Genomic DNA, 21776 nt, shown 5'->3' with positions numbered 1-21776 from the left:
GGAGGGCTTGACTAGGCGGGTGAGGGGAAGGGCCACATCGGCATACATGTTGATGAAATGACGATAGTAGCCGGTGTGTCCGATGAAAACCTAGGTGCCTTTGGGGTTGATTGGGGGAGGAAGGCGTAGGCAACTATTTTGTCAAGGTTGGGAACCAAGCCTTCAAAAGAGATGATGTGACCTATGAGGGTGCCCTGGACCACTAAGAAATGACATTTAAAGGGGTTAGGGCGGAGTTGGGAGGAGTGACACTTGGCAAAGACCAAAGCTAAATGAGAGAGATGCTTTGAAAAGGGCTCTAGTCTAGAAACAAGTTGAGTGCCTGTGAAATTAGAAAAGTCATCTATGAAAGTACGAAGAAAGCAGAGGAGGTTCTCCCTAAAGATATTGGTGACGAGCTATTGGAAAGTGTCTAGTGCGTTACACAGCCCGATGAACATTTGGTTGTAGACGTAGTTACCCCATTGGGTGATGAAAGCGTTCTTGGCACGATCATCCGAGTGGATGGTGAATAACCACTAAACCCATCCATAAAGCTGTAGAGGGTATGCCCGGCCACATCCTCTAAGACTCGATCCATGAATGGAAGTGGAAATCCATCCTTGATAGTAGCTTTGTTGAGAGATCGGAAGTCCACACAGACATGGATCTTATTGGTCTTCCTCTTTCACGAGATTACCATGGGGGAGAAAGCCATTCCGAGTGTTCTACTGGAGAAATGATGTGAGCGTCTTCCATCTTTTCTAGCTTCACCTTGATAGCCTCTGCGTACTTTGGGTTGAGCTTGTAGGTGCACCCATGAATGTGCCGAGTGCCCTCCTGGAGAGGAATGGTGTGGACACCAATGGCAACTGGAACACCTTCCAAGTCTTTGTATGTCCATGCAAAGACATCCTTATAGGATTGGAAGAAGACACTAGCTTGGTCGAGGAGGGCGGGATGGTCCCACAACCAAGAAGCTAAGAGGAATGGTGTGGACACCAATGGCAGCTGGAACACCTTCCAAGTCTTTGCATGTCCATGCAAAGACATCCTTATAGGATTGGAAGAAGACACCAGCTTGGTCGAGGAGGGCGGGATGGTCCCACAACCAAGAAGCTAAGAGGAATGGTGTGGACACCAATGGCAGCTGGAACACCTTCCAAGTCTTTGTATGTCCATGCAAAGACATCCTTATAGGATTGGAAGAAGACACCAGCTTGGTCGAGGAGGGTAGGATGGTCCCACAACCAACAAGCTAAGAGGTAATGATCGTATTCCCCACATCTATAGCAAAGAACGGAACGATTGCGAGGTTGGGGAGGGCGAATAGGGTGGTTTATCGGGGTTGCTGCCATGGTGGTTGGTGCATGAGGGTTAGGGATAAGTGGTGGAAGTTCTCTAGACATTATGTCCAGAGTCCCCGATGTCCACGATGCAACACAGAACACACTATGCAGTGGAACACAACACAAGGAACGAAAACACTTGTACTACTAGACAAGACTGTGGAAGAAATGAAAACACTTACACTAATACATGTCCTTCACTGTACTGTGCTTGCACACCCAGCAGAGGTCAGAGTGAAGAGGATGACATAGCTCCAGTTGATGATTGAACAAGGGATACAAACATGTACAAGTGGTATGAAGGATGAGCATAAGGATGTCCTCCAAGTGAGATAGGGCTTCCAAATAATGATGTCGTCCAAGATGGAACAAGGAGCCATATATGCGTGAGGTGGAGTTGGTTCCATCTTCTATCTTTGGTGGATGCCGTGGATGGCAGCATAGTCTTTGGTGGAATCTCCTATCACTGGAGATGTGATGGGAGTGTCAATTGATGTGGTTAGTGCTGGTTGGTGCCTTCAATGTACCTCCTTGTGTCCGTTGTTGTGGTGTGTTTCCACTTGATGATCCAATGCTTGGCATCTCTGTTGAGTCATGTTGCGATGGTGGACGGTCTACTGCGGTGGATGGTCCGTTGCAGTGGATGGTCCATTGCTGTGGTGGACAATCCATGTAGGCACCCTTGGTGGCTACAAAAAGGCCTAGAGATGAAGTATTTATCCTAGAGATAAACACCATGCACAACTTATGTACGCATTCCAAGAATGTCATGCACAAACATGAGATTCCAAAGTCATTCTCACCTATTGATAGACTTTACCTATTCTAGTCTTGTGCAAGACTAGTTTTTTTTGGAACCTCTGTTAACATGTAAAGCCAATTTGTTGAAAGTAACTTGTATTATCATGAAACTAATACTTACAAGATGCCTTGTGGCTAGATATAAACATTTGATCACCTTTTGAACACTTAAAAAGCTTTTATTTCATGATTGGAACCCCCAAACTTGTTGCAAATTGGATAATATAAAATCTAGTTTTCAAGAGCTTTCCAATGATATGAAGGCAAATAAATTTTTTATAACTTTTCCTCCACAATTCAGATTAAAGTCAAGATGACAAGTGGGAATAGAAGATTTGTCTAGCATGAATATTCCAAATGGAAGTTTTGCAAGGTCTCTTGTGGCAAAATATGGCATTTTCTCATAATTTCCATATGAAATGTAATGCATTGTTATCAATTCTTGGAAGCATGGTTTATGCGATAAGGAGATTCTTGTGAGACCCTTACCCCCTCTGTGCATCGTCGAACTCTGGGGAGTGCTAGCAAGTAGCGGAAGTAGCAGCCTTGCGCGCAGGGCAGAGCCATCTACTTGGGGCCTTTACCACCACGAATGTCTGGACAAGAGACTAATCCGGCGGTCCTTCCAAAACCAAACCCAGAAAAAACTTCCCTCGCCCAGAAAGCATAGGCGATTTAGCGGACAACAAGAAAAGGATTCTCCTCATCGTGTGCATGAGCATGAGAGAGAGAGAGAGAGAGAGAGAGAGAGAGCTGTATTAACGTCTACTAGAGGCCGAACTCGACCTATGAGACAAATCAATGTACAACTGTTAATGTCCTCTGGCTGTCTAGATTAAAAAAAAGGACAAAATGAACATGAAATAAACTATGAAAGTACTGAGCTAGTGGGGGAGGGGGTGTGATGGATGACGCACTACTGCTAGAGGCTCAATATGCAACCTATATGCGTAGGGTATATAAGAATGCAATGTAGATATGTCTAGCTCCAACATGTACCATAATGGGGGTGTAATATGTGATACTTAGGTGATGGCGAGGCAAAAATCCCTCGGAGCATGATCTTTGAGTGTGAGTGTAAGTGAGCTAGCCGCTCATGGATATGATACTGATGTCGAGCCCGTATCTCTATGATCTCCCTCTGATGTAGTCTGGGAGTCTAGTAGCTTGGTGCTCTCGGTCTCCGTTTGGCTCCGAGGTCTGCAGCGTGCTGAAGTGTAACCCCCTTCTATGTCAAGGTAGGCACTGGGATAGATCTCTGAAAGAAATCAGTGAGCTGCAACTGTTGCCCACCTCTCCTTGTGGTATGAGTCCGTATCAGTTCCTCTGTGGCACTGTGTCGCTAGCAAGAACTGATGAAATCTGCGCTGGTCTGCGGATTCCATGATCTGGCGGAGTGAGGGATGTCCACTGAAGATGGTGGTGTCTCTCTCTCTAATGTCACTATATGCTCTGCATCTGCATACATAATGCTCCTCACTCTCAACCTCCTCCTGGCATAGTCTACATATCCTCTCTGCTCTGGGGATCCATGCTGCCCTACCTGCCTCAATCTCAAGCTGGTGTGATGACACTCTGAGCTAGCCACCAATCCCCCCTCGTGCACATCCATATATCCAGGTCGTTGAATGAATCCATCCACTGAGATACGCAAAACTAATCTCTATAGTATAGCATCTTCGACGATAGAGGCTAACTGGGTGTAATCTAAGTCTCCTGAGTGTATTGCTGCCATAAATCTTGCCGAAGGACTCTGTTTCTCTCACTGTGAGAGAACGAGAGAGAGAGAGAGAGAGAGAGAGAGAGAGAGAGAGAGAGAGAGAGAGAGAGAAGTTTAAGGTTTGGACATTAAAAAATCATATATATCGCATGTCTCGAAGGTTATTGTCTACTAACATTTTTTCAATATTAGAAAAATCTCTTCTTTTTATTGCAAGGAAGGAAAAAATACATGTTCTTCACCCCTTTTATGCATTGAAGGGAAGGAGAAATCGAATATATTTTTGAAACTCCCTTTTTAGCATATTTTTTTGCAAGCTTGTCTTTAAAAATGTTTCACTATGAGCTCTTGTTTTTTTTAAAAGTCCCCTTTTGAGGGGATGTAGTCGAGCTAGAAGCCACACCACTCACACACACAACCCTATGGTGTCAGGGTTTGAACCCTATGGGTCATGATGAACTAAGCCACAAAGGCAAGTGTCCGCTAACATTATGACCTCTTATTTTAATCTCATGTGGTATCTTACATACTTCTAAGGGTCCCCCCCCCTCCCCGCCCGCTCCCCAAAAAAAAAAAGAGAGAGAGGAAGGGATTAGGAGACTCACTAGAATCTTTTTTTCCAAAATCAAACAAAAAGCTCTCTATTTGAATATATTAATTATCTACAAAAGCATTATATCATAGTGGACCCCCAAAGCAAGAAGAATGAAAGAAAGAAAGTTATATTAAACGTCCCTTCAAGACCCACTGGGTCTATGAGAGAGAGAGAGAGAGAGAGAGAGAGAGAGGGGTTGCTTTGTATTAGAGAGACATATACACTCGAGAACATGAATAGTTACAACATGTGACTCCATCATACCAAAGATATCTAAAGAATTAAAGCCAAAGACAAGGACATTTTCAATGGGCAAGTGTGATTGCATTCGATATTTTTTCTTACATATTTTATACAGACTTATTTGTTTATAATTTGACACTTTGCTACTGACATAGTTCATATGGACTAAACACAGCCAAGGTTTTTCTAAACACAAAAGGTCAGGGGAGGATGGAATTGCTTTGAGGTGCTTTTTTCAAAACACAGAAATATCGCTTTTTGACTAGTATACTTAAGAGGAAGAAGGCATCATCTACAACATTCTAAATACCAAGAAAGGTTCAAGTGGACTAATGTTGTAAATTATTGGCCACTCAATGAATTGGGGCATGCAAGGTCTTTACAACAACCAAAAGAATGAATGGGTAGCAATAGAACACAACTTTTGTGAAGTGATTCAATCTGAATAAAATACTCCTTGTGGTTGCAACAAAAAGAATGGCTGGGTGGGCCATCCATAGATTAAATGATCTGAAGTAAATGAATCTTCATACATACTGTTTGTGATAATGCCTCCCTTGAAAGTCTCATAGCAACCTTCACCTCCAAGAGTTGCCTTGGATGTTGAAGTGACTGATCATGGCCTATTACAAGGTGAAAGAAGGAACTCGTTCCAGATTTTCACCATATTGTCTCCTTTCTGGCCCTTCAACTATGGGGTGGTTTAAGGAGCGTGGAAGTATTGGATCAAAAGTGGCCACAAGCGCGATCAAGCAGAAAACATTCAAAATGGAAAAAATCATCCACATGCCTGCAAAACAAAACAAATGCTCTTCATGTCAATTCACCTTGCTTTGTTGCTGCAAGACCCTAGGCTTGTAGTGCAACAATGAGAAACATAGAGAAAAATTTGGTTAACTTCACCTGGAAGGAAAGAAGCATCAGTTCGTCCCTGCGCCCATGAGAATCTGTGATCCAACTTCACAATGTTAGTGAGATATTTGAAAGGTAATATTCTCTGTGATCAGGCCTGAATGTGCCCTGTGGATGTCAATGCACATGGAAAATGAGTTTCAAAGTGTCAACTTTACTGAGTGTTAGAAAGTGTTCTTTATGTAGCCTGAAGCTTTATCAATTGATAGAGGGTGGTCATCTTTACTGAGTGATAGTAGAAAATGGTCTTTACATAGCCTGAATCCATGTCCCTAGGTTGTAGGTACCTCCACCCATTCTTAATGATGCACTTCTGCGCACTTCTGGTTAATGCAGGTGACCAATCATGCAAAACAGGTGTCCACATGATCAGTCTCTAGTTCGTCAGGGTCAGGATCAGCGGAGGAGCAATGCCAGCCATACAATCTATTGCCATAAAAAAACGGAATCCCTGAACATTCTGAACGATGCTGATGTGTGAGGTCTGAGCGAACTACACTGTCAACATCAACTGTGCACATTCTGAACCATGCTGATGTGTTAGGTCTGGGAAACTCCACGGTCAACGTTCAACTGTGCACTTTCTGCAGTGTTGTCTGCAACAATTCTGAACTGTTAGGGTAGTCTGATTTCTGTGGTGCACATTGCTCCTCGGGTCGCCAGCAAATCCTTGACAGCTGGGCATGGCCCCTAATCAGCTATTTCCTTTAGAAAATGGCTCACTCCTAACTGGGCTAACCATTTTCTAAAGGGAAAGGCCTCCAAGAAGCCATCCCCTAATCCCTAAGAGTTTTAAAAGTTGTAATTATGTTAAATACACTACCTATACTAAGATACATACACACATACACACATCCTTGCATACACCATATTCAGTTCATGGCCACACGTTACATGGCACCTCCGAGTAGGAAGTTTTAAGCACCGGTGCAGGGCATTTTGTACAGTACCATGATTGCCATATGGGTTGGAGGATTAACTACGCGTACTTAATGCAATGGTTAGTGCTTCAACCCCAAAAAGTGGAACGGACCAAATGATGGCTACCATATCATTAATCTTCCCACGTTCAATTCCGAGGACAAAAAGTGGGTTGTAGACCTCTAGGAATTGAATGTCTCAGCTGGGAGCCTTTTTCTGAGGAAACGACACTGATCTAGTAGCTTAACGCTTTACGAGCCATCTCAAACCCTACCATGCCTGCAAAATGGATATTTAAGAACAGGCTAGACTGACCAGCATGTGAGTGACAACTCAGCTCTGCAGGAAGAGATTCCAAGATATACAAAATGCTTTCCAGCAACTCAAAATCGCAAGATCGAATTCCAAAAGGTGTGACCTGTACAAATCTGGATTCTGCTGTATTTTCTTCATGAGAAAACAGCTTGATTGGACAATGTATATTGTTTTTCCCGTCCATCCTGCATCTACGGAGACAATTGATTCCCTTAGGTGGGCTCTGGTGCCTAAAATGACCATTGAGACCAAAAGATTACATCATGTCCATGGAATACATCATCATGGGCACTAAAAATAAAAGAAAGGAACAAGAGCTGAAATGCCAAAGCCGATCCCAATACAAGGAGCGTTGAGCTCTCACATCACCCTAAAATATCCTGTGTAGGGCGTTGCATCATGGGACCCAATGTAGTAAAGCTGAGTCAACAGGAGAAAGTCCTGTGGTGGTGGGAAATGATAGCGGTGATGCGAGCATGGGCTGGGGCCTCAGGGTTGGGGGCGTCGGGCTCTGCATAGCTTGATGGCTCTGTCTAGTGTCAGTTCTCTCAGCCAGGTTTGTGCATCAACTTGGAGGTCGAGTGTAGTGGGTGGATCTGCTCTCGGAGCTCTAGTCTGGAAGAAGTTAGTGAGAGCTCTGCGCTGGTCCTCGGGTGGGTGCTGCTAGTCTCGGCCGCAATAAGGAGTCTCTGTGTTTGCGGAGCTTCAGAAGGAAGAGCCCCAAGCATCTCTGGTCTGGCAAATCCATATGGGATCATGGAAAGTGGTCCAAATCCGTCTCGGCAGAGGCATTGGAACCTCCCCCTGATCTCATAGTACACCGGCATATATAGTGGGCCTCTGTCTCAGCCTCTGTATGACAAAGTTGGCATATCCTGTCTAGGGATTCCCAAACCCCGAGCGAGATTTTCCGAGTGAACCCAAAACTCCAAGCGAAACATTCCAAACGATGAAGTCGTAACCTTATCACAATGATTTTCATCCAACAGTGTCGCATATGACATAGATGCCACAACAAAAAATAGTTCATCACAATATTACATTGTTGCAAAGAAAGTAGACGCAAATAACATAGACGGTACAGCAAAAGATATGTCATCACAAAGGGCATATTCTACCCAGCATAACACCGGAGTTGCTAACTAACGAAGTTGTAACCATACCACCATGCCTTCCGAGCAAAACTACTCCATATGTCATAGATGCCACAACAAAAAATAGTTCATCACAATATTACATTGTCGCAAAGAAAGTAGACGCAAATAACATAGACGGCACAACAAAAGATATGTCATCACAAAAGGCACACTCCACCTAGCATAACACCGGAGTTGATAACTAAAGAAGTTGTAACCATACTACCATGCCTTCCGAGCAAAACTACTGCATATGATTAGGCTGCCACAACAAAATCTACTTGACAGCAATAGCCAAATCCCATATCAACTCCGTCATGCTGCCACATTGCATCTTCTCCCACTTAGGGCTTCGTACTCTGGTCTATGACTATCATCTTCCAAGATCACACGAGGATCAGCGAAGATTGGTCTTTTCTTGCGAACACTATGCTGATTGATATTTGCACGATTCATCTCTGGACTATTGATGCCCATCTCTTGCATTGATGAATGTGTCATGTCCACTAATCTCTTGCCAGATGAACTTTCCACATTTTGATTGAAAAATCTCTCCGTCAAATCATGAATGCTCAGCCCAGTTGATGTTCGCAACCCTTTAAGGTATGCATTATACTTAACACTCTGCAACACGGTCAATGCCATGTCTGCACCCGTAGCTTCATACAATGAGATATGAGACTTGTACCCCACAGAAGCTCGCATGCTTGCATGTTTAGTTTTGGCGAGGTTTGTGGTCAGCACAAAAAAACCAAAAGCATCTTGAGTCACGAACCACGCACCCCAATGAGATGCCCTTACATCCCACCAAGCCAACCAAGTCTCCAAGGTCGGAATCTCTCCTTGTACTGCATGACCTGATAGCCAAAATTTTCTAATTTCATTTTTGCATATCTCGGCCGCATTCTCTGATGGTGCATTTCTCCATTTACGACACAACAATTTATGATCCTCTTGGTACGACGGTCATATCCACTTGTTTGTATGACGCACCATGCTTTGTTCCTAGTTTCATGAAAAACAAGAACCAGTTTTTGGCCAGCAGACGGACCAAAGATTGCGATCTTTCTACTAATTGCAGTGCAGTCTGAGCAATCCGTGGCAGGGCAACAAGAAGAAACAAGAAAGAACTGTTGGCAAATAACAAGAAGGATTTGTTGGCAAATAGCTGGTCGTGACTAACAAGAAGTATCTGTTGGCAAATATGGCTGGTAGCCTCAAATATAGAAATATTGAATGCGGAACACCTCCCTATGTGCCCATCTCAAATTTTGATTTATTTTAATCAACATGACATAGTTTTGAGAGAGGTAATTTACTAATTGAAATAATTCAAATAGAAATTTAACCATTCAAATGTATTATACACATATTAAATAAGTATTTAATAAATATACTCTTGAATTGTAATATTAGCAAGAAAGATTTATATAAAAATATAAATTGTGTTAAAAAAAAGATTTATATAAATGAATGTTAAACTTTATATTCTAATACAAGAAAAAAAGAAGAAGGAAAAGGCCATACTGAGTACAAAAAAAATATTAAGGCACGATTAGGGATCATGTTATTCGAATTCAATGTGGGGCATTACCCAACGAAAACAATCAATGGTACTTAACGCCTAGAGGTCATTAATGAGGGTGTAAATGCTGACATTACTTCTAATTTATAAAGCTCTAACTCTCAATATCTTTCTCTCACTTTCACTCTCCCGCTCATTGACCGCAATTTTTTTTTGAAGAGTTTTGTGAGTGTGTGATGTGTATGTGTGTGTGAGAGAGAGAGAGAGAGAGCTTTATGTTGAAGTTGGTCATGAAATGATCCACAGATTGACACAGATCCCATGACTTGTTATGGAAGGTGTATTTTAGGGATTACTCTCTCTCTCTCTCCCACAAATAATTAAAGAAAAACTCCATGCAGCAGGCTGCGCCGGTGTGGCTTGCTGTAGGGAGTTTTTTTTTGTATAATTGAGTGTGTGTTGTGTGTCTAGAGTTTTGTTTTTTCTCTCTCCCACAAATAATTAAAAAAAAAACTCCCTGCAACAGGGAGGCTTTTTTTGTATAATTGAGTGTGTACTTCTGTGCAAGCTTCTCATTGCTTCTACTTGCATTGGTCGACTGTTAATATGGCCCTGTGTGCTTTCAGATTGCTGAGTGTGTCGTATACCTCTTCAAACAGGAGATTATACACCAAGCTCTTGGATCAGGAAGACCTCTTGAACCTAGCTTCTCCCACTACCATCACCAATACTAATAATAGCTCAGCGAACAAAACAACCAGTACAGTTCGGCTGGGCGGCTCTTCTTCTTCTTCTTCTCACTATCGTGGCAGAAAGAGATCCGGATGGAAAATGCGTCTACAGCCAACAAATAAGCTTCGCTTCTTCTTCAGCACAAGAAGGAGTAAAGCTCTTGGCAAGGCTTTCTCCTTCATGTGATTCGGTTGCAAATTGGCCAAGTGGTGCAGAACTTCTTGGCCGGACCCTCCGACCAGCTAAGCGAGGAGGAGAAGCGCAGGAGGGAATGCGTTGACATGCTCCGAAAGCTGTCCGCCAGTGTTAGGGCTCCTTCATAGTTGGTTCAATAAGGACTCAATCCAAAAGGTCAGAGATCGTAAGATGCTTTCACAATTAAACAGTGTTAACTCAAGAATTCACTAGCTCATCATGACTAGGGTCTGATAACTTTTCGACCTTATACATAGCGGAGGAAAACTTAACAGCTGCTCTTCATGATATAGGTTTTCCTTTAAGAAATTCATGTTTTGAAAAAAAAAAAACTGTGTTCCTTCAATTTCAATTTGTTTGCAAGTTGGACCTTCCCAAGTGCAAAAAATATAATAGTTAGCCAATCAGGGGATAGATCAAGTGGTACAGGCAAGAGGTCCCGAGTTTTAAACACTCGACAAAGGTGTTTCCTTTGCAGCATTGCCTACGTGCGGATGTAAAAAAGTGCATATTAGGTAGGGGGTGGGGGCTATGAGCGATGAAAAAAGGTAGCTACGAGAGGATCTTGAGCCTAAGGCCATTGAAATAGAAATGTGTGAAGGTACAACATGAGTAGAGTAAGGGGGAGAGTATGCACATTAGAAAGGAAGAAAGACTAAGGGTCCTAACTCAAGGGATGGCACAAGGATGCACATAGCTTGTGATTCGGGAGCTCCATGAGAGCTATAAAAAGATGTACTTGAATCAACTCTAATGTAATGAGATGATGATTGTGACTTTATAAGCTCGAGATAAGCTCATTATTCTTGCTTTTAAATATCTTAGTCAAGTTTTAATTATCTTTACTCTCAATCTTGTTGTGCATTACTTATTATGAGCCACCGTAGGCACTATGAATTTTAACATGGTATCATCCATAGCAAGTGTATAGTTAGAGCTTGGATTAGGTCATGCGTTTAGCATCCCGTCTTTCTCAATTTATTAGGATCTCATTAGGATCTTCGCATTCAATTACATCCAAAGTAGCTGGCAACAATAGAGTTTCCCTCAGCATCCAAGAATGGCCCTAGGGCCATTCTTGCATGCTACAATGGTTTCAAAGCCATTTTGGAATTACCATTGCCCTGGGGCATCCAAGAATGGCCCCAAGGCAATTCTTGCAAGCCATGTACCCAAGAATGGCCCTAGGGCTAGACATGTTAGTATACACTCAATGCCCACCTCTCAGCATGTATCTCACTTTGATGTATAATGCACATTTGTTAGGCCCCCATTATGAGGAGTAGCCATGGTGCATATGTCTTTAGTGGGAGCCCCGGCTTAGACGCCGATGGGATCATTATTATGACCATTGATGATGGTTAGTAGATGGTCAGGGATACGAGCGTTAGCTGGGGTCCTAAGGGAATATTCCCTAGAATATTCCTAGGGAATATTCCCTCTGATGTTAGGTCCATCATCAGTGGGCGGTGTCTACTACACCGGCTATAGTACCCCAAATAACATGACTTTGGACCCACTTAAAAGAGTGATCAGTAGTCCAATCATTGCATGCAAACCCCTAGGTAATATGAACACACACACACACACACACACATATATTCATATATGTATATATATATACTAGTACTCACCTTGTGCGTTGTTGTGGTATATGTAAAAGACATTAAGAAGCGAAACGCAGGAATGGAAGCCGGAATACAAAGGGTCAATCGAATACAAACGATCCAAAAGGTCAATCGAAAGGATTTTAAAAATCCTCTTATTTTTTATAAATCTAAGATTTCTTTTTTCTCTCCTCTCCTTATGCCTTGGTTGTCCATGGTTAATACGCAGAAATGGAAGTTGAAAAGGAGGAGAGAGGGAGTGAATCTTGGTCTTCGGTGCATTTATAAGATCTTTTAAAAGCAAGAGAAAGAAGTTAGATAGCTAGTGAGAAGAAGAACCTCTCCAATTCCATTGCGTAGAGCTAAAGCTCTATTTACAATAATAAAAAAGGAGTTGGGTATGCAAGTACAACACTCCGGAAGGTGGCCAAGCTCATATAATATAGTGGGGCTACACACAAGCCAAACTTAAGTAACAATCTGCATATACAATAGCCAAAACAATAGCTCTTCAATCGTCCTTTGTCAAGCAAAGAAGATGACTCTGTAGAAGGCCATCTTCGTCCCTAGGGGTTGAATGAGTGAACGCCAAGTCCTCTTAGTATCTAGTCTCACAATGTTGCTATACTGAAATGGAGGTAGTGCCATGTAGAGAGAGAGAGAGAGAGAGAGAGAGAGAGAGAGAGAGAAGGAAGGATATATTAACGTCTGCAAAAGGCCAAAATTGGCCTATGAGACAAACAAGTAGAACAATGATGTTCCTCCAGTCATCAAGAGGAAAATGTGGAGAGAGAGAGAGAGAGAGAGAGAGAGAGAGAGAGAGAGAGAGAATCTCTCCCCAAGAAGAGAACCATGAAGAAAAACTAACCAAGGAGAGGAGCCAGCAATGTAACCGAAGCCAACAAAAGTCCAAGAATCAACTGGGCTCCGCATCTCTCCAAGGCATAAAACACGCCTACAACCATGTTAATCAAGCGAGGTAGAGACGCCCAAGAGGTTCAATGCAAAGGCACACGCCAAGGTCGGCATTGTCTAGCATTCTAAAATTTCACCCCCAAGCCGCTTTGTAATGCTTCACTTCTTTCCACTGACATCACCATGCTCACGCAAGACGACCGATCAACCACCAACACTTCAAGAAGAGGCTCAAGAAGCCCCCGGATCCATTCGGCCTTGTCCGGCAAGTCACCCATAGCTCGCAGTTTACCAACGTACATGCAATATTGGATGTCTTAAATTCTTCCATTCTCATGGACAACCCAATCTCATTCACAAGCGCCTCATTGGCTAGCCTCATAACACATCAATACTCATTTTTCTACCCCAAACCAGGTGTAAAAGTTGAAGAAATTAGACAAATAAGTGTTAAAGAAAGTGGCAGGTAGGAGTTTTCACCGGAAGAAGCTTCTACACGGGCATACCTTTAGCCCAATGCCCATGCACGACACATGTAATATACACAAAGACTCTGTCACCAATATCTCAGGCACCTGTGTTAACTGTCCAGGTACATTCTTGGATGGAGAGACCATGGTGGGCCGTAGCCATCAAGGGGTGCCACACTGCACTAGGCCGGACTCATCTCTAGGTGTCACCCCGCCACACCGCCACACTGTAACACCATAACACTACCACACTGAATCGACCTTGGAGGAACCTTTCCAGAGCATTCGGTGGACTATCCAGAAACAGACTATCCATGATCTTGTAGTTATCTCCAAAGCGCTTTAGGTAATATAACCTCTCTGCTTCGACTCCAATTCACCACCATCCATGGCCGACGTATTCGCCACGAAGAAGCCCCATCTCTAGGCATCACGCTATGAGATTGGGGCATAATCTTATGTTGCGCCAAGAAGATCCGGACCACCATCTACCTATGCAAATAATCCATGGGGTGCTCATTTCGCTACTCACACGACGCGTGCTGCTTCTACTAACAACCACCTACATTTGAAGCACCCAAGACATTTCCACAAAAGGAGGCCTCGCATGACAAACTTCTACTTTGTATCCATAATAACAAAAAAACCTATTCTAGCTTTCGAAATCTTGAAACTTTGAAATGGTTTTTAAAAACCTTGAAATCTCTCAAGTACAGCAATTTCACCCAAATTTCTCCAGCCTCCCTCCTTCCCTTTCTCGTCTTCTCCTCTCTTCTTTCCCCTTTTTCTTCCTTCAACATCTTAAATCTTTCTCAGTTTCTACCTTCTCTTCTTCAATTTCTTAAGAGTCCGTGATTGAACCACTTCTGGCATCTAATCAAGAAAAATTGCCATAATGTCTCACCAAAATAAGGACGATTTGTCGAGATGTGTAAGAAGAGATCATTTTTTCATCATTACTATAATGAAGAGGGCTTGGTCTTGGACATAAGGGAAGCCCATGGGCATGGATATGGCCGGGCAAGTATGGGGGCCCAATATTAATAAGTGTGAAAAGGTGGGAAAGTATATAAGTGAACAAATTGTAATTAGGAACATCTAATCATTTGACTAATCAAATCATACTTTCTTGGAACTCCAAGGTTCCATGGCTATGGTGGTACTTCCTTGAGTGCATGCATTATCTTTCTCTCTCTTTCCATCATTACAATGGTATCAGAGCCATGTCTTTGATTCATTTCCATCTTAGATTCAAGAAAATTTGAGAGATTCTTGGAATTCTTGTTTTTCTTGATCTTTCTTGAGTTTCTTGAAAATTTTTATTACTTTCTTGATTTTCTTGATTTCTTGATCAAGAAATGGATATGGTGATTGTGGGATGATAGAAATTTCTTTGATTTTTGGATTGTTCTAAGCTTTTGGGGGCTATGGGTCACTGTGGACCAAAATCTGAGGCCGCCACTCCAAATTTGAATGAGGGAACCAAAATTGGGAAAAAACTGTTAATCTTGATTAGGGAGTTAATAAAAAACGTTTTACTTTTCCGTCTTCCTCTTGTTTGATGTAGGAGAAATTAGGGCTTCAACCTCAGAGATCAACTAGCAATACCCTAAGGCTTTGGTAGTAATCAATCCCCTCTTCAACTTGATCACAAGAAATCCTTGTTTCACCATCAATTTCATGGAAATTTTCACGTTTTCTAAAGCCCGTTTTTCTATAGGAAAATCAACTTTAATAGCCTTCAATCGCCGCTAATTACACGTATTTTAGGCTTGCTTGCTGCCTTTTTTTTTTTCATGGTGCCATTTGATTGTGAAGGACTGTTGCTGCGTTTTTCTTAGCGCTGTTTGACTGTGAAGGACTGTTGCTGCGTTTTCTTAGCTCTGCTCCTCGCAAGGTGAAGAAGGAGAGCTCCATGTAGCAGGCGACAACTATATGAACAAGGACTGTGAGCAGCACGTTTTCTACCTACGAATCGCCATTACTATGGGCTCCAACAACACCTTCTCCAACATGACGGGGCGGCGGATTTGACCATGATGTAAGCAATGATTTGCAGAGGTTTGGCCGTTTCTTCTTCTAGGGTTTCAAATGTGCGCCGTTTGAATGCTTAAGGCTGCATTTTAGCTCATTGGAGTGCCCTTGCTTTAATCTTTGGAATGCCATTGCTTTCATCTTTGGAATGCCATTGCTTCACGTCTTTGAATGCCACATGCAATGATGGTATGCATTGCCTATGAGTTGGAAGGCTTTTGCATGATCAATGTGCCTACTATTGAGGTGATTTGGGGATGCAAGAGTATGGTACAGCTGGGCTGAAATTTATGAAAAATTTTGGCCTTCTCATGTGCCTTTGCTTGGCATTAAACAAGCATCACATCTTATGTAGCCATTGGTCTATTGAAGCTTCTATTGGCCATTTGAATGATTGTCTTGCTCGTTAATGATGGCTATGGAGTGAAGGCAAAGGGCTGAAGTGCTGTCCATGAAAACAGTGGTATGTGATTTCATATTAGTGCCAAAACTTGGCCTAAAGCAAGTGCATGTATGTGCCTACATGAGCCTATGATTGCATTAATCTTGGGAGCCTTTACTTTGGGCTAATTCTTGCACATCATGTGCCTTTTGATTCACATGGTGTTGGATGCTATTTGGATGTGATTTGGTGTATCGGAGCTACTATGGTGATTGAAGGAAAGCATGAGTACATGCTCATTGTAATTGATAATATGAAAATAGCATGAGTCATGCTAAACACATTGTAAGTGCTCCTACCTTCTCTTTTGAAGTTACATCCACATACACCTGACTTGTACTCTCACTTCAATTTCCTAGCATCTAGTATGCTTGTGAGGGTACCTCGGGCATTGGAGGAGAGGCCCGGGGAGAGCATGGCATGAACTCTCCTTGTCGTGAGTGCTTTTGGAAAAGTGGCAAAGGATTAGGTACATTGGATGTGAAGACTTAGCCCCAACTTGTGCTTAGATTCGGACTAGGTACGAGGGTGGGAAGGCTTGGCTGGGAGATCGGCAAGCATAAAGCGCTCCTTCCGACTCATAACTTGATTACATTGCAAGCATGCCGAGACCATGGAAGCCAAATGATACTTGATTGAGCATGCCATCAACACTTGGTAGTGATTAAAGCATAAAAGTTGCATTGGCAAGTGTATGCTTTTGGTTGTGATTACTTGGGAGGACATTATGTCATGATTGGACATTGGGCAAATGCTAATGGATTATGATTGAGATTTGGTCCGTATTGTGGGGGGATTATGGCTGAATTTTTGTGATTTTCCTACACTCTGCAGTGAATACAAAAGTGCAATTCGGTTCCAAACCATTCAAGATCTCTCAAGGGAGGGCATCTTAAGGCAAATCTAACAAGCCATCAAGTGGTTGATTTGGACACCGTTTCAGGGTACAAAGGACAAGCATGCCGAGACTATTGAAGCCAAATGATACTTGATTGAGCATGCTATCAACACTTGGTAGTGATTAAAGCATAAAAGTTGCATTGGCAAGTGTATGCTTTTGGTTGTGATTACTTAGGAGGACATTATGTCATGATTGGACATTGGGCAAATGCTAATGGATTATGATTGAGATTTGGTCCGTATTGTGGGGGGATTATGGCTGAATTTTTGTGATTTTCCTACACTCTGCAGTGAATACAAACGGTTCCAAACCATTCAAGATCTCTCAAGGGAGGGCATCTTAAGGCAAATCTAACAAGTCATCAAGTGGTTGATTTGGACACCGTTTCAGGGTACAAAGGACACTAGTTTGGTCTGACTGAAAGTTTCAATTCAGTCCAAGACAGTGTGGACTGAATTCAAGGTATTTACATAGCCGAAGAGCACTACCTAAGAGCTTCCAAATGAGCCAACAAGCTCCCAATTCCATTACCGTTTGGGTGGCCAACCTCACATAGTTGACTTTCAGCTAAAAGTCAAAACAGAGAGGTATCGGGGTGCTCAAAGTGGTGATTGAGGGTGATAGGAGTGTTCCTCTCATCAAGATGAATATGAAGTGGCATCACCATTTGTATGGTGGACATTTCAAAGTAAGGACCGATCACCGAGTAATCCAATTCTTCCTCAGCCAACAAAACCTTTCTCCAAAGTAAAAGAGATGGCTTGCTACCTTGCAAAATTATGATTTCGAGATCTCTTACATGGCGGGAAAGGACAATGTTGTGGCGGATACACTTTCTAGGATGTGGGCTTGCACTATACATGCCATTTCGGAGATGCATTATGATTGGATTCATGAGATACATACAAGAGGAGTATTTGGTGGATGACATGTCTAGTCCAATGTTTCAGAAATTACAGTAAGGGTTATGTGATGAATATCCACATTTTGAGGTGCGAAATGGGTTGCTTTGGTACAAGGGAAAGGTCTATTTGGTCCCTCACTCATCCTTCAAGCTGAGAATCCTATAAGAGATGCACTCTTTACCATTGGCGGGTCATTTGGGAGTGTTCAAGACCTATGATAAGATATGGAAGAGTTTCTTTTGGAAAGGACTTTGGAAGGATGTGCATGATTATGTGCAAAAGTGTTTGCCTTGCCAACAAAACAAGGATCCCAACCAATTGCCGGGAGGATTGTTGCAACCATTGCCTATTCTGGAAGGAAAGTGGACACACAACCATGGATTTCATTACCGGGCTGCTCACTGCCAAGTAAGGGTGAAATAGCATCTATGTTGTAGTGGATAGATTGACAAAAGCGGCTCATTTCATACCCACAAAGATGAAATATACAGCTTCTATGGTGGCTCAACAATTTATGGAGCATGTGTTTAGGTTGCATGGAATGCCTAAGCAAGTGGTAAGTGATAGGGATGTCAAGTTAATGAGCCATTTTTGGAAGAGTGTCTTTGATTCCATGGGGACTACACTCACTCTAAGTACGGCCTATCATCCACAAACAGATGGCCAAACCGAGAGGGTGAACAAGTGGCTCGAAATCTATTTGAGACACTATTGTTATGACACCTAAGCTTCATGGGATAGATGGTTGCACTGAGCTGAATGTTGTCATAACAACACCTATCACATGAGTATTGGTATGTTTCCATTTGAAGCCATGTATAGGTATAAGGTGCATGTACCTTCTATTACATTCAATGAGGAAAAGGTGAATCCTCAAGCCAAAGAGGAGATTGAAAAGATGTGTGCAATATTGCAAAGGTGCAAGGATAACATGATTAAGGCACAAAACCAAATGAAGCAATATGCCGATGAGTCAAGGAATCATGTGGAGTTCAAAGAAGGGGATTATGTATTCTTAAGAATCCCTACGACAAGGTATGCTTCATTGAAGGGAGACACCAATACAAAGCTTGCTCATCGCTTTTATGGACCTTACAAGGTGTTGAGAAGAATTGGTGAGGTTGTCTACCAATTGTTGTTACCTTCTACCATGAGGATCCACAATGTGTTTCATGTGTCACATTTGAAGAAGTATGTGGGACCTCAATTGGAAGTAATTAATGAGTTGCCTCCTATGGATGAAGAGGGAATGATTCAATATGTGGCGGAGAAGGTGATAAGAATGAGGGAAAGACACCTTCGTAGTAGGTCTATTGTTGAGTACCTTGCGAAGTGGAGAGGCTTACCTAATGAAGAAGCTTCTTGGTAGTCCGAAGGCTTCATGAAAGACCATCCGGAGCTTCTATAAGCATTGAGCAAGGGATCATAGTGGATAAAGTGGGTACAACTGTATGGTGTCTTTGGACAATTATATGCATGGATTGGGATGATGGTATGAAGAGTGTCATTGTTGTAAATTTACTGTATGAACAGCCATGGCCATTGGTGTGCTTCATCACTCGTCAATCAAAGCAAGGTGCAACAAGACTCCATGGGCTTATGGGTATCATAGAGAGCAGTCCATATGTACATAAAATAAGTGGACAGCTTTACATGGAGTTCTTTTGTGCGAAATGCCTTTTGGATTGCAAAGAATATACTTCCACACTCATGCTTGAAGACAAGAAGGTTTTTCATAGTCCATACATTGTTCTCTACATGGTTTCGAGGATGAAACCTTTGGGTGGGGATGGTTTGTAATGAAGGGGGCTTGGTCTTGGACATAAGGGAAGCCCATGGGCATGGATATGGCCGAGAAAGTATGGGAGCCCAACATTACTAAGTGTGAAAAGATGGGCAAGTATAAAAGTGAACAAATTGTAATTAGGGACATCTAATTATTTGACTAATCCAATCATACTTTCTTGGAGCTCCAAGCTTCCATGGCTATGGTGATACTCCCTTGAGTGCATGTGGTACTCCATTATGCGTGCATTTTCTTTCTCTTTCTCTTTTCATTAGTACAATTACACAATGTTTTTAGATGGCTACTATAAGTTCTTTAAGTATTTATACTTTATGAAATTATTGATTTTTCGAAACCTCGCGGTTTCGAAGCCGAGGAACGAAACCTTTCAAAACAAAACCCCAAAAACCTCGAAACGTTTCTTGTGACTATGTTTGTATCTGGATTTCATGCCGACTCGACAAGTTGCCTACCACCAGAGCTACCCAAAGCTTATCACCAATATGCCTTGCATCCGGCTGCGGATTGGTCCCAAACCATACCACTTAACCTTGCACGCCAACTTCATGGCGTATCATCCACACCTTTCCACCCTGACAACAGCTTCACTACCGAGTTGGGCGACATAAGGACATAGTCACCTTTAGGAAGGGGATTTTATTAACCACTCTATGGATTAACATGATATCACTCGCGCGACCTACCGCAAGACACTTTGCCATCTTACTTGCTCGAATGTGCACTTATCTTTTGTAAGACAGTGCTAGAACATATAAAGTCGCCTTACCATGAGCTTAATGTCAAATAGGAAAAGTCTAATGACTGCATGTACATACTTGTTTAAGACTATTAATAGTGGCCGGACCATTTTAAAGTTAGGCAAGCCTAGTGTGAAAACTAGCCACTAGTATACAAGTCATTTTTGACACTAAGCAATACACAATTATTCCCTTGCAATAGAATACTCGTGAGCTCTTCTCTTCTCTACTCTTGCTTAATTGTATGCTATTGGATTCATGTATGCTAGATTCTTGCATTAGCTTCTTTTTCCCCCACCTTTTGTGGGAGAGGACCCACAAAGGACAATCCTCTATCTAAGCGAAGAGAGCTCTTTCTTCACTCCATTGGCAAAGGAGCATTCTTGTGTGACAACGTAGTGAGGACTCGATGGCTGAGCTAGCGCACCCACATTGGGAGTTGTAATTGCGGCTCTAAGGAAAGGCCAAACGACACATGATTCAGCAAAGGCTAAGGTAAGCTCTTGACTTGAGCAAGTGTCATCATGACATTTTGGCCATATTTTGTGAGAAATTCATAACTGTGCCAGGTACAAACACTATGGCTAAGTTTTATAAGTCCAATCAGTTGAGCCCTGTGGGAAAAAAGTGCACATTTACCACAAGTACATTTTTTAAATGCCAAGTTCTCTGACAGCCTATTTGATCTTTCCAAAGCTACATATTCTTTTCCGTGGGAATGCCATCTTACACAACCCATAAACAATGTTGGTCTCTGTATGCCATCATGTGTTTATATTCTAAAAACTTGGTAAAAATATTTGTTACATGTCCGAAGTATGAATGTGGCTCCATATGTAGGCAAAAACAAACTTTAAAAATATATATATATTCTTCTGGGGTATTGGTTGCCATGAGGACAAATAGCATACAGATGTAACAAAAAAATTAAACAAAATTACCTGATGTGAAGAGAGAAAACAAGAAAGATCTACTCACAAGGCTCCTGAAACTGCAGGACCGATGGCTTTGAAAAGTGACATAAAGGTCATAGAAATGCCATTCGCAACGCCACGCTGAGCAGACACCTATGAAGAAAGAAAGTCGAGTTTATTGGCTGATATAGTGGCAGACTCCCAAGTGTTGTCGTAATGAAATTTCTAATTTTTCAAAGAAAAAATTCCTTTACTTGTTATGTAGATCCTTTTTTATAAGTGCACCTACGTGTCGGTGTGCATAGGTACTTAGAAGGTCCAAATGTCTTAGACCAAATGTGTATGTGTTACTGTACTAGAAGGTGCCTAAAAGGCCAACATCATAGATACAATATTGTCTGTGAAGGCCCATGAGACCTAATACGGTACAAACTTATAAGAAGTGATGTAGTCAGAGATGCCTATAGCATCCACTTAAAGGTTCTACCAACAACGTATAGGTAAAAAAGCATTAGATTAAAAGTATAGTATATTGTCATATTTTGTCATATTTGTGCCAAAGAGATACGGAGCAATGGGGACTAGATCTGTGCATTCACTCTCCCTTAGGATAACTACCTT

At 42.2% G+C, this 21776-nt stretch overlaps 1 pseudogene across 1 annotated transcript in view; it reads right to left on the bottom strand.

Annotated features, from left to right (window-relative positions):
- Positions 1–5012: 5012 nt before the first annotated feature.
- The window catches only part of LOC147630335 (protein ZINC INDUCED FACILITATOR-LIKE 1-like), an 81052-nt pseudogene continuing 64288 nt past the window's right edge, over positions 5013–21776 (bottom strand). The window contains exons 17-19 of the transcript XR_015267623.1: positions 21220–21308; positions 5591–5634; positions 5013–5477 (exon numbers count right to left, since the gene is read on the bottom strand). The product of XR_015267623.1 is annotated as a protein ZINC INDUCED FACILITATOR-LIKE 1-like (transcript). The remainder of the gene's footprint in view (positions 5478–5590; positions 5635–21219; positions 21309–21776) is intronic.

Source organism: Cibotium barometz, chromosome 16 (genome assembly GCF_041138505.1).
Source record: "Cibotium barometz isolate CiBa-2024 chromosome 16, ASM4113850v1, whole genome shotgun sequence".
Classification (NCBI taxonomy): Eukaryota; Viridiplantae; Streptophyta; class Polypodiopsida; order Cyatheales; family Cibotiaceae; genus Cibotium; species Cibotium barometz.
Note: the sequence above shows the minus strand (reverse complement) of the source record. Positions and strands in the feature narration are given on the sequence as shown.